Source organism: Dermacentor silvarum, chromosome 4 (genome assembly GCF_013339745.2).
Source record: "Dermacentor silvarum isolate Dsil-2018 chromosome 4, BIME_Dsil_1.4, whole genome shotgun sequence".
Taxonomy (NCBI): Eukaryota; Metazoa; Arthropoda; class Arachnida; order Ixodida; family Ixodidae; genus Dermacentor; species Dermacentor silvarum.
The window spans coordinates 71,662,162-71,676,409 of record NC_051157.2 but is presented as its reverse complement, the minus strand read 5'-3'; positions in this window follow the sequence as shown (position 1 = coordinate 71,676,409).

The following is a 14,248-nucleotide window of genomic DNA, read 5'->3' as shown; positions in this document are numbered from 1 at the left end:
ACAGACCACGAGGAAATGCTTATGCACTGTGTATAACTTAGCATCACTTGGCATTCCTTCGTATAACTTTGCATCACTTCGTATAGCCAAGACCAGCTAGGAATCGATCAGCTCCACTGTGTCTTTAGCCTTGCGCCACTAGTGGAAGCTACTCAGATTTTTTTTTGTTTTACAGTGCGATTTATACGCATGTTTGAGAAATTTGAAAACACACACGTAAGAGTGTATGACCAAGAAACTTTACTACACGAGTCATGTCTATCTCGTATAAGCGAGTACAGAGTGGCGAAGTAGTGCTAAGAGTTCTTCAGCGTGCGGCTGCGATCATCCCATCACATATTATGAGACGTGATGATCGATGAACCGGCGCGTATCAACAGTTAGGCGAACGCCTGTGGGTGAGTTAAACTGACTCTATATATTCGATGTGCATGACGACGGCCTCTCATTTTTGTTCTGTGAAACTGTGTCCGTAAACTTAATTTTTTATTTAGATGTAGAGACATGACAGAGTAGGCTACGTCAGAGCTGGCTATCTCAATATCCCGAGCTCATTAAACAAACAACAACGAAAAAGGAATACAAAGAACAAATTGTCGGAAAGACAGTACGCACACAAATACAAGCGCACAGTTTTTTTTTTTTTTCATCTATGGGCACCAGCAGCATAACCAACACAATACGATAGCTCCACAAAGTTTCATCTTAGTTAACAGCTCGTATTCGTACTTTGCTAGGAACTTGAAAATTTGAATTCCATTTGCTAATAAAACATTGGTTCCAAGCCGGTTTTCCTAAAGCGACGTGTCTACTAGGACAATCCATATTCTTTCTTCATTGAATGTAACTTTACATCCCCCACTTGACCTCAAAGCCCACGCTTGTGATAGCGGCCCAAAAATTTGCGTCGTAGAGCCGACTCGTACTCGATTATTCCCAGTGATCACAAGAAAACGTGATACTCAAGTTACATCGATGTTGCATCGACTATCGAGCTACACATAGTTGCCTCACAGCATTCAGCCAAAATGCAATTGTAACGTTGTAGTGACGGCGGCTGTTTAGGTTGACATGGCCCTGGGCCTCGGCGGAGAGCCGGCTTGGGTAGCGTTTGGTCTAGCGGCGCCAGCGTTGAAAGACGTGGTGGTGGTGGCGAGCGGCGGTTCGCCCGGCGAGTAACGTCAATCCACTGACTCGAGATGCTCTCGTCATCTTCTTTGGGAATAGGGACGTCCTGTACTTCATGCAAGCCCATTGTTTCCTCCTGGGAGCTGCCGGAGGACAGCTGGTGGACGTCAGCGTCGAGCACCTCCTGCTGCACCGCGTCCATCTGCGCGACGGATGCTGTCGATGTCTGTCGTAGGCTTAGCGGCCTTGCGCCGCCTCACAATTTGAAGTGGCCGTAAAAAATTTAATATAGCACTTACAACTTCAAACTCAGGGTCCTTCTGATCCTGGTGATCTTAGGGAGGCGATGCAATAGTTGAAGGTTGACCGCGGGGTGAATTCCCGCAGGAAATATGGGTTTTCGCAGGAGCTGGTGTTATATACATCCACTATTGCTGGCGTCCCAGAAAACCATCTACACAGAATTTTGAACATAGGTACGAACATATTTATTGTCCTCATCGGCGGTCATCGTGACGATGAGTACGCACACACATTCGCGTTTTCCCTATGGTATTAAATCTGCCCGTCACGTAAGACGGACGCACCCCTTTAAGCAGTTGTTCATATCCCCCGTAAACGCGGCCTCCCCATTACAACAGAAGAGAAATCAAATTCTACGCTGGAATGATGGCAACTGAGCCAGCTGTGGAAGAGGACGACCATGAACGCGTGAGCAGTGGCGCGTGCGGGCGCGTTCGTGTGGTTGCGCCGAGCGGCGCCAACTCTTTTCCTTTGGTTGCCTTATCAGGCGCACATGTGTCACGCACTACACATCATACATTCATAGATACCGATGTATTTAGCCACAGGTGGCCGTTAAACCGAGCTCTAACGCGAGCGGCGATATGTTTGCTTTTGTTGTTGGCTTTTTCAAAGGGATAGCTTTAGGGGAGAGTATTTCCGCGTGGATGCCATAAAATCACGGATCCTAGTCATAGACCGCTTCGCTGTAAAATCGCGCCTGATAACCAAGAATGAAAGGCACCAATTAGGTTTGTGCTTGTGGATACAATGGTCAAAGCAATATTTCGACTCAAACGTGCGCATATTGGGAACTGCGAACGGAAAGTTTGGTGCAATGAAAGTTTCGAAATATATGTTAGACAAATTTCGGACTTCTTGGTTGTTCGTCCCCCTATCGTGAATAATACAAGACTTCTGAAATGTTAGATAGCAGCCTAATATTCGCATTATTCGCGATGACTCACATAAAAAAATTCATTAGCATTCAGCAGTTATCGTTAAATACGTTCAAAAAACATTAAACTGCAGATATTAAACTACGTAAAAATGAAAGACTTTGACTACGATTTGCATAAAAAGAACATGTCTAGAGCTTAAACAGCTAACATTTACTAAGCTGACCTAATTCTAAACAACAGCGAATGAGCTACTCGTTCCGAACGGAAATCTGCACCTACTGCGGACACAAAGCACAAAAACGGGCATTCGGCACACGTGGGCTGAACTTCTTGGCCCATGAAAAGGCTTATGCCTATTCGTCAGAGAATTCTGTATTCAAGGATTTTAAGCGCGAGTTCCCGTCGTCGCCAGCAGCAAAGAAAAGCCTGAGATTTATTACCAAGAAAAAAAAAAAAAAACATGCTTACCCTTTACTGCCTCCGATCCCATTGTACTGCCGGTGCTTTGCTGCCATCAAGCATTTTCTTCATATCTCTTTGCGACGTGAGTTTAACGGCTTAGAAATTTAGGTTTCGTGCGTAACTACGGAGTAGCTTTTATTTTTAACTGCAAAGGAACAAAAGAACGTCATACGTCGCCCGCTTGCTGGTATCGAGGAATGAATTCTGTTACTTTTTTAGTCTCCTTCAAGCCTAATATTTTGTGACTTAGATGAGTGCGATTTGCAAGAGAAGTAGGCGTTGAAACTAAAACGAATGAGGAAACCAGAAGTGACTGCGAGGATCTAATAGTTTTAGAAAGTGCGCACTCGTGAAGGCACTTCTCCGTCGGGCCGACTCAATGAGATCTACTGTGCTTTTGGGCCGCCATGCAGCGTCTCTATAATACATAAACGGCAAGCAGTAACTGTGAAATTGAATTTCGAGACGCTTAACGTTGTTTCTTTTGCCTTGTTTACGGCTGCAGAGTGCCGTCTGATTATTCCCGGCAGCATCACGCCCTCAAGGCTCATAATCACGTGTTTCGGCGTGAATATAAGAAAGACGTGCACGTGTTATATGGTCGACATAATTATGGGCCACTTTTCCGGCAGTACATTCAGACCGACTGTAAAAAGTACGCGCCGGTGCCGACGCGAGTGCAGATTCTTAGATGTGGGCTGATATTCATCCATGTTCCTAGGCTTCTCATTGCTTTTAAGAGTGGCCTTCAATGGCACAAAGGCTTCATTTCTTGCAGTCAATGACAGCGTGCTCTTCAGCGAACATTATAATGACCAAAAAATAGCAGATTGGAACATTTGAATTGGTTCATCAAAAAACCGCGCTCGCCACTTCTGAAACGTGTCCCGTTACAATTACTCACCTGAATTTCCAGTAAAGAATATATGAGTGATTCAAGCCATCTAGAGTGCTTGCACCAGCAGGCAGCATCATTTTGATGGCGTTTCTCTCTCCTTCTTCTTTCTCTTTTTTTTACGCATTGCTTCTTCACTTTCGGTCACAAGAGTTCTGGCGTTTTGTGTTTTAGGTTCCCACTAGCAGTTATGTAAGTACAGTAAAGGACTGAAATATGCATGCAACAGTAAAAATAGACAAATAGAACAGTTCAAGACCAATAAATAACTTCACTAATGAACCCTCAAGCAAAGCCTACAGATTTAAACTGGTACATTCTCTCCTTCACTAAAATCGAAAGGAGACTCTGCCCATCGCCGATAGCCGAAGTTACGGCAGGAACACAAGAGGTGAGACTATATACTTTAGCCTTTTGAGTTTCTTCGCTCTACGGTTCTATTTATTGAAACCTGGGGCAGGATGGTAACGTATCAGTATACGAGGTTCAGGTTGTAAAATATGCGAGCTTAGGTTGCGAAGTCTGTTCAGGCTGGACAAGGTGTACTACACTTCAGATGTTCGTGAAAGTATAGGTAGTAGTGCTATAGCACTTCTACCTAGACTTTTTCGTCACAGTGGGGCTCGTGATAATGGCAGCTAATTGAAGAACATAATCAGATCGTAGTTTTGGCACGTAAAACCCCTTAAATCTAATTCTAAGAAGCGTTGATGCCGAAGTCCATGCGGTGCATTGTTCTCCGTTTTTAAGCATGACATACTTTTTGCTCCCGTTGTCCGCGGCCTTCAAGAGACCTTTAGCGGAAATCCAGAGTCGTTATCGGGGCGCTCAAGACGAGAATGGGCGCAAGAACAAAACGAGAACCTGCGAAAACATCTGGTTATCGTTGCGAGAACAAAACGAGATCATCCGGGCCACCAGTCAAAACTTAAGATGCGGTCTCTGGCCTACGACACCTTCTACAGGACCGCTTTTCATATGCTAGTTACTGCCAAAATAAGTTACAAAAAAAATATTGCTTCCGATGTCTTCCTAATGTTTGTTCACAATATCACTCAAGCTGTAACTTCTAGTACGCTGAAATTTAATTTGTCATTTCCAATAGCGATATTCAAAAGGCAGATACAGTGCACCATACACTTGACTGTCATCTTTTGGCGCTCAGACAGGGTTGCCTGTGCGCTTTTCAACGCCAGCGGTCGGTGAGTTCCGTGGCGCGGGTTATGTGCCGCCTCCCCCGAGAGATGGCGCCATGCTGCGTGACCAGGCCGGCAGCGTCCGGCGCGCTGCGGATGGCTGTTTGGTCGAGACGAAACTTGCAATGAGGCTCAGTTCAAAACAGGTTCATTTCGGCTCAGTAAGCTTCCAGGCCTGCGCCGCGGCACCAATCTGCTTTTCCGGTAGCCATTCCATGCTTACATCTACTCTCGATTACGGGAGTGCCAGCATTTTTTTTTTTTTTGCTAGAAGGGTCGTTACCACCCGCATAATTACCACTTTTTCTCCGGTTATCATAAAACAGAGCAGTGAACAGCTTTAGATGTTCAAAGCGTCGTTTGGCTGCACACAGCAGCGTTTCTTTCGTCATGCGCCGAAAGCTGGCTCCGAAAGCGATTCTTGAGAAGGAGGAGCAGCTGACGTCAGCCATCCAATGCGTATCACGTTGCTTTCGCGCGAAGAACGCATAAACAGCAAGCAAATAGATGTCGAAGACCCCAGTTTTCCTCTGAGTGACAATGTCTGCGCAGCGGACAATAACAGACGCGGTACCAGCGAGCGCAAATGTGCGGCCATTCTGCAACCACTGCGAATCCCACATCGTCCCACCGGCGAGAGTCCTCTGCGTACCAAGAGAGCCTTTACGCCTGGTTTCCAGCCACCGCGCTTCTAATTCGTTCATTCCATTCGTTGCCTCACATCTGTAGCCAACGCTTAGCGCGTCAGCCATTGTATTTCCCAATGTCCCAAGCACAGCGCTGTAACGGTTGTCCCGCTTTTTCTTTATTTGCTTTTCAGTAGATTACAATGGAACATCGCCCTTCTGCAAAACATTAACAAAAAAATGTTGGTCGGAGTCTGGTTAGCTTTCCGACCGCAGGTTGCATCAAGGCCTTGGTAGAATGAGAGCCTTCGTAAGGGTTGATATAAAAGCACATGCGCTTTTTGTAACTTCCTTAATCATAATGCAAGCATTTTGGCCACGAATGAAACGTGCCATAAAGACTATACAGAGTGAGTGACAGAGGAAGAGATAGAGAAAAAAAAAGCAACAGTCGATCTTCCCTGTTTTTTTTTTTTTTTGCACCACATTGAATGAAGGAAGACAAGGCGGATTTAATTGGGTAATACGATGAGAAACAAGTTAATTACCGTTTCATAAATGAACGCGCCTGACAAACATGCCGCTTTCACTGCGCTGCGTTCCGCGCACACATAAATATGTTAATTTTCTCGTTAATGTTTTAATCTAAGGACTGCTGTAATCAAATATGCGGCAGTAGAAACAAACAAAACGCTAAAATCATTACCGCTGCGTCAATCTCACTGAATATTGTAAGTGTATTGTTTTTTTTCTTCGGTTATTCTTGCACTTACCTCGTCCTCTATTTTCGAACCAAGGCGTTCAGCATTCAGAGTTGCCTTCGAAGGAAAAAAAAAAAGCTATGATCCGAAGCTTAGGTAATGCTTCTACCAGACAGCAAAACAAGAAACGAAAAGCAGCCGAGTCGCGCGTTTCGAGACAAAAGAAGCATCTACCTAAAGCCCTCTTCGCTCACCTATCAGTAAGGAACCCAGAGGCGGTATCCAGAGAAATTTCCTGACCTACGCAATTCGAACGGTTCTTCTAACCGCGGCGTAAAACAGAACAAACAAGGTGAAAATGCCACGATGAGTAGCGTGTGTTTGCTGCCGATATCATGTACGCCGAGAAACGACTGGTTGGCGTCACCAATATTTCCGTTTTTTTTTTCCTTTCTTTTTCCGTTGAGCCGATTCGTTTCTTCCTTACCTTTCTCTCTTCTGCGTGGGGTGCCCATGTCTACAACTATATGGTATTATATATACTGCTATATCGCAAGTCATTGGGAGCCTTCGTTGTCTTCGTCTTCCCTTTACGTGGACAGTAAATTGATAAGTTTTGTAATCGTATTGTTTTCTAAAAACATGCCTGAGGAAAAGTATAGCACACACGTTCTCCGGTGCTTGTTTCCTTGCAATGTGGATGAGACAAGAAAGGTCGCAAAAGTGAGCAGGTAGAAGCGTATACGGTGAACAACACAGAAGCATAGGACGCTGTTAGGAGCGCCGCAAGAATGAAGCTAGAAAAATGAGCCAACTATACAGACCCAGTTAATTATTGCAGACACCACAGAATCACGTGGGTAAAAGCAGAATTGAGGACAGCTGCCTTGATAAAAAACAATACTTGAGTGTAATTTGCAAAACCAGAGTTTGATGCGGCACGTACGTTCAGCGCTTCGAAGCAGTACATTGAAAACAATAAAACTGTCTCTCAGCGATGACCTGATTTTAATTAGCAGACATGGTGTTCTTGAAACGCTATAAAAACAAAATGTGCGGCGCTCCAGAGTATTAAAATTCTGGTATGTCACGATGGGACGCCCCGCAAAAACAAAAAAAGGCAATATAAGCTTTGCAAGGATAAGAACAAGGCTATCCTGGAATGAAATTTCAGATGAATGAGTGCTTGCCCACTGAAAACAAAGAAAAACAAAGGAACACAAAGAAATAGAAAAAGAAAGAAAGAAAACCAGGTCTTTATTTACAATATTGTTAAGTTTCTGTGGCACATAAATAAGAGAGAGAAGTTTAATGATGCGAAATGCAGAGAGATCGGCCTGAGGTATATTCCTCTAACCAGCCACTCGGCGTTTGGGGGAAGAGGAAAAGGGAAGCACGAACAGCCTGCTGTAATGGTGGAATGCTTTTGTGTAGGTTGAGGAGTGCGGTCGAAGACGACGAGGTTAAGAACTTTGAGTATGCGTAACGTCCAGCTGTCAGCTTTCAGCATCTGCGCTTCTTCAACCCGCCCCCGTTAGCGGGCTCCACATAGGTTATCAGTTTCTGCAATCTCTGTATTATTCTGGAATCAAACTCCGTTGCAATGGTTCATGAACCATTAGGTATAGCATTTTGTGGTGAAGCGGCCAATGAGAAGGTGCGTTTTTAATTCTAGGCTGGATTTGTGGTGCTTAGAAGGGTTTGCTTAACTTTCTCTCAACCTTTCTTTTTCCTTTCCTGCAACGACAGAAGGTGAGTCTTTCGCTTTACGTATTGGTACATTTAGCCATGAGTTAGCGATATGAGTGTTAATAATATTTTATGCGTGTAGGAAAAAGGGAGATAGAACGAGAAAGAGGGGGCTGGGCTCATTAATGTGTGCTTGCGAGGTTTACCTGTTGGCATGCCTAGCATGGTATTTCAGATTGGTATGATGAAAGATGAAGTGATATGCACATTGCACGTCGCAGATATAAAACATGCACAAGAACTTCTTATAGGAGCAATGGATTATAGCTATTGTGTGTCATTTTGCGCAGAGGGCGCAGCGTGCTATTTGTGACAACTCAGAGCAGCACTAGTAACCTATTCTTATACGCCTCAATGTGCGAGTTTCGCAGGCCATGTGGCCCCAACAAATATGCTGGGTACGCACGCACTTCGGCTAAAGGTCAGAAATTTATATTAAACATAAGAAGATAAGATCGCCACGGTACCTTGCGTGCAATGTACGCGAATACGTACTTAATCTGTGCTTGCAGGTGTTTCACATTAGAAAGAAGAGTTTTAATGTCTGCATGTAATATTGATCAGGTAATGTAAGTCCTTGACCTATGCGACACGTACTGAGCGCGTGAATTGATGCTGCCTAGGCCTCGCAATGAAGGCACATTTAAGCTTCCTTCGAGACGTTGGCTCAATGAGTGATACGGTTGTTCAGTGTTGTGGTGCATTTTGTGTATGAGAGTGCCAGACAGTTTGCATGCCTGGCATTACGGCTGCTCCCACTGACTCAGTAAAATTGTACACATTAATGTTAGGCAGGTTTAAACAAGCAAACAATTTATTGCAAACACGAGAACATATGTGCGTTTCGGTGCAAGCATGGCCTGGTTTGAAAAGGCTGTTAAGATTTTGCTTCATTATCCACTGTTGGGAGTTGTTTATACCGCTAGACAAATGCGCATGGAGGAATTCGGAAATACTCTTTTCCGTGCTCTTTTTCTTCTTTCTGGGGTTTTACGTGCCAACACCAGTTCTGATTATGAGACATGCCGTAGTGGAGGGCTTCGGATTAATTTTGACCAGCTGGGGTTCTTTAACGTGCACTACAACGCAACCACACAGGCGTTTTTTTTCATTTCGCCTCCATCGAAATGCGGCCGCCGCGGCCAGGATTCGATCATGCGATCTCGTGCTCAGCAGCCCGACGCCTTAGCAGACTGAGCCACCGCGGCGTGCTCTTTCCCGTGGTTTAGCTGCGCCGACTACGCTATGTATCTGCACCGTGCAATCACAAGAATTGAAGCTACTGCCCACAGTAAATGATATCAGATATCACTGATAGCCTCGGTCTTTCAATTCATAATTCTGCCAATGAATCCTGTGTGAGCAATCCTATACCTGCGTTCATCTGCATGTTATTGTATATATAGACTGCAGGTGGCAGTTATTTGGATTAGCTTTTGTGTGTCATTTTGCAGCCGGTCTTGCTTACAGACGCGAATAGTTCATTATGGAAGTAAATGGCAGCGGAGCTATTGCCCAAGAACGCTCTTGAAGTGCGGCTCTGAGCCTGATCAGCTAACTGGCGTCCTTATGTGATCAGCCCCGACAGCCCTGCAGCTACTTTCGCAGGGTGTGAAGGGTACCTTTATAAACGCAAGTTATTTTTTCCTTACCATTTTTCATTGGTAAACCGCTCGTGCGTATATGCGAACCACGTTACTTTAATCTTACACTCCCGGAGCGCTGCGCACGGAAATAGGCACAGCCATGAAGAAGAGGGGAAATGGCCCGTTTCGCGAGTTTCAAGAGTTTCCCAATGGCTGCTATTATTGCAACGGCGCGACCTCTTGACGTGAAGTTATTTTCGTTTCTACATTGTGGAGATCAGGAGAGGAACACTTAGATCCGGCTGAACTACGTTGTCCTTTTTTTTTGTTTATTTAGACATTTAAACGTCCTCAGTTTTTCTTTATGTCAAATTGGCTGTGGATAAAGGGCATGGCTTTGTTTGTTACAGCATAATTTCACTGTAGCACGTCAAAGAAAAGCTAACTATGTTATATCCCACGTTTATTGAATAATTATTTATAGTGGGGGCAAATATTTTCTTTTCTTGCGTCTCCGGCTTTTGGCGTGTGGTCAACGTAGTTATCGACTGTGTCGCCAAGTGCAAGCTGTCACTCAATAAAAAGAAATGCTATGCGTCCGATGGTGGGTTGCAAACGCGGTTCTCCCCACGCAGCAGTCCGATTTTGTGCACAGCGTGATCGGACGCCTGAGCAAGCCGAGACAGATGCGGCGAGGCCTCGTCGTCTGGCTGAGACTCATGTTCAGTAGGCGGCGCGTTTGGTACATCATTATACATATATCTTCAAATGGTGTCGTGCAATAACTATCTGTGAATTCTCATGTCCTGGGAGGGCGCCATGCGCGTAGCAGAACTGTGGATGCTTTAGCATACTCCTAACTCTGTATAACACAAGCAGCCCCGGAAGCATTTTTTTATTATTTTCCGAGGACCACAAAAAAATGCTAAATCGCCAATTCAAAGTTGATAACTCCGCAATAACACCTACTCTATGGCAGTCTTGGAAGCAGCCCTTCATAGGTCGTTTAAAGCGTCCAAAACTGACATATTTGCACATGGCTCCAATTCAAATACCTATGTAGGTACTTCGCGAATGTAACATTACACCCCTGATGTTAGCACTTTGTAGCGCTCATACTTTGGTTCTCTTTCTGTGCAGCCTATACTTTGTGAATGCTCACCCTTAAGCGTGGGTCTTGTTGGCACCGAAAACGTAGTAGCTAGGGGGTACTAATAGGAGCAGCTAAAAATCCAGATGGAGCTGCACATATTCGATTTAGTTGAAGCACTGCCGCCTATAAGAACCGAAACGCGCACCAGCACATTTTAATGACGCCGCTTGCATGGTGCGCGATAAAGACGAAGGCCAGAAAGAAGCTAAACAGTATCACGACAGGTAAATTTAATATTTTTTTGTTTTGCTGCGACTTTCTTAATTTTGTCTCTATAACGTGCTTAAGTAAATGCATCGTCTTTCGTATTCTTATATATAACATGCTTTAGTTCGATATTATTCATGCACGAACCAGAAGGAGGATCATTGTAATGTCTTACCGTTATCCCATATCCTCCTTACACGAACTAGATTCAGTATTGGCTAAGGGTAGCGTGTTTGACGCGTCATTCTAGGTTGATTAGGTGGATGTTAGGCACGATAGATTTTTTTATAGGTATGCGTCAAAAGTACCTGTTTATAGTAAAAATGGTTCATTTCAATGTGCGCCGAACGCACGCTTTCAAAGTCGGTAATGGTACGACAGGAAAATTTGGTTAAGTTTCCTAAAGTAACGATGGAATGACTCCAGTTGATCATACGGCGATATGAAAAGATGACGTTAAAGAACCTTGGATAGTGAAACTTGATCAGGAACCCTGGAATGGTCCATCTGTCAAAGTCCGTTGTGCTTCGTGTCGTTCACCTCTGACAATCAAGCTCACCATGAAGACAGTTAATGAATAATAGCGCTGGATAATACCGATAGTTCGCAATAAAAACCTGTATAGCGTAAATCTTAGCGTGTATCTACATTTGCTACATTTGTGCATAAAGAGTCGTATTCTGATACGCCGACACCTCCTAAAGCGGCACCCAGACCGGCCTGTTGCAGACGGACCGTTCCTTCCTCGTGTTCGTGGTCGAGGCTTGCCCCGTCGTGCTCGAGCACTGTTGTACAAGATAAGGGTTGGGTCTGTGTTGATGCGCGAACGCCTATACCGACAAGGACGTGTGGACAGCCCGTCGAGTACGTTTTGTGGCTCCTGTGAGACACTTGAACATCTTGTTTTAGAATGTCTCGCATTCGTTGCGCAGCGCGCATTGCTAATTAAATAATATAGACTTATTGGACTGCAATGTGCGACCCTTGACGATTGCTTGTTTTAAAGGGGGTGCGCTGCTTGATGTGACCAGGCCCATCGAGCCCTGCTAACATTTCTGAAGGATACTGCCTTGGCCTCCCGCTTATAGACATAATTTGTGTTTTTGTTTTGTTCCGTCTGTGTCTCCGTCATTTGTTTATTTCCTATTTTCTTTCCTCCTACTTTCATTTCCTCTATTCCGTCCTCCTGAAAGAGTAGGCAGGCGTTGTGCTTCTCTCGGTGGCGGTTGTCAACATGCTCCCTCCCTATTTCTTTCATGTCTTTGTGTGTATATGTGTACAAACCAAATAATAATAATAATAATAAAGAGCCTTATATAAGTGCGGGTAATTATACTTCTTAAATATAGATGTTTGTACCTGTATAGATACCCATATGTTTTGTACTTCTGTATCCCAATTTTGTACTTGTATTTGCTGTAAATGATGCTAAGGATAAGGGAAGGAATACCGTCAAGCTGCCTTTATGCAGATTTTTGTTCCTTGCCCTTGCATGTTTTCTTTTTTTACTTCTTTGCACGAAAAGGAGGTAAAATGCGGAAATAAAGTTGAAGTTAAATATTGTCTTAAAAAATAGATTCAATCATTCGCGGATTCTACATGTTACCGTGCAGTTGGGTTATAAGACACGTTCTCGTCAGGGGCTGCGGATAAACTTCATTCAGCGCGGATGCACGGAGTACGTGATGCCCATGATTTTTTGCATTCAGACTACCATCAGAATGCGGCCACCCCAACCTGATAACATACCAACTGACTAAGCAGCAGGACGTAATAGCGAATGAGTCGCCGTCGCATTTAATATAGACCTGAACTTTGGTGCATAACAATGTTGCACTCGAGCTTGCGCTCTTTGCCCTTCACGTGGCCGGAGGTCGGACCGATGGGCTGATGCTTAAATGAGCGGAAGCTACAGCACTTGCGAAACGTAATTGACCTGTGTAGATCCCCGTGGGCAACGCCCTCCAGCTGAAACTTCACAGAACCTCCATTTATGGCATACATGACAAAAAAAGAGCAATCCGAAATCATGTAAGCTTCCAGATGAAATTGTTTTTACATGGCGGGTATGGTAGCATACCATTACAATAAATTACGGTTAAATTACAATTAAGTGAAGCTGCTCGAAAACTAGGCCGATGAAATGCGCTTGCGAATGCAAGCTTGATCTATACGTATAGGGAGTACATTTAATATAATTTAGCAAAGGAACCTCTGATATTTATTTGCGTTTTACGTAGATTATATATTGATTTAGTTGATAAAATTTAAGAGGTGTTTTATTTATTGAAAGTAAACAGGTCTTAATCTGCGTTTTTCATGTGTCTTGCTTTTAATTTCTTCTCGTATTGTTATTGGTTACTACCCACAGTGCCACGTTGCTCGATGTCTCAGAACCAACTAACCCATCTACGGCAGCTTATTCCCTTCCATGCCCCGTCCTAGCTGGAGCATGTTACGTAAGAAAGAATGTCTTACTTACATAAATATCTTGCGTTATTCTTCACTGTACTTTCATACATCTCGTTCCTTCCAAGCAGTGAAAATAACATCAACTCGATAAGCGATCCCCTTCATATTAAGACGTATTCTTCCATTGCTAGAATTTCGTGTCTGCTGCAAAGCGTACATCGCCACGTGACAACCTGTCGCGCGCTCGTGTGTCGTTCCTAAGTATCTCTTGACCTCGCCTGCTTAGGCGACGCTAATCCCTTGCAGGCTGAGGTCCCATTGAACAAGATACAGTGGAGATAAACACTATTGAGTCTCCTCACGAATGCCCCAAGAGGAAGTAAATTTCCTGTTCGCACTCGTGGCGCTTATGAAAACACGCCACTTATGCCTACTTCTGGGCTAAAGAGGCCTGATCCCAGGATTAAAATTTGGCTGCTAGCGAGCCGAACATTTTCTTTGAACAGACTGTAAACAATTTCAGTTTCCATGGACGTGGCGGCCTGATTTACTTGATCACAGCTTTGATCGGTATTATTATGATCGGTATTATAACAAAACACATTCCCATTTTGTATAGAGTCTACAATTTAAATATGTCAGACATACAACAGGAAAGTATTACATAACAGACAATGCGTACGTCATTATCCATCATTATCATTATCCGTAATTGAAGATCAAATCTTCTGACATAATCGATATGTTACAGCATACTCGCCCAGTTATCTCATATGCTGGATGGGGTGGTCATCGCATTCTTTAGGACTTCTATGTAGCCCATGAACCATTCTATTTGCTCGCATGCATGACAATCTGTATAGACTGTCATGCATGCGTGACACCAGTGTAGACTTACACTGGTAATCTTAATTAGAATAGTTAAATAGAGCGTGAAACGTTTTAGCAG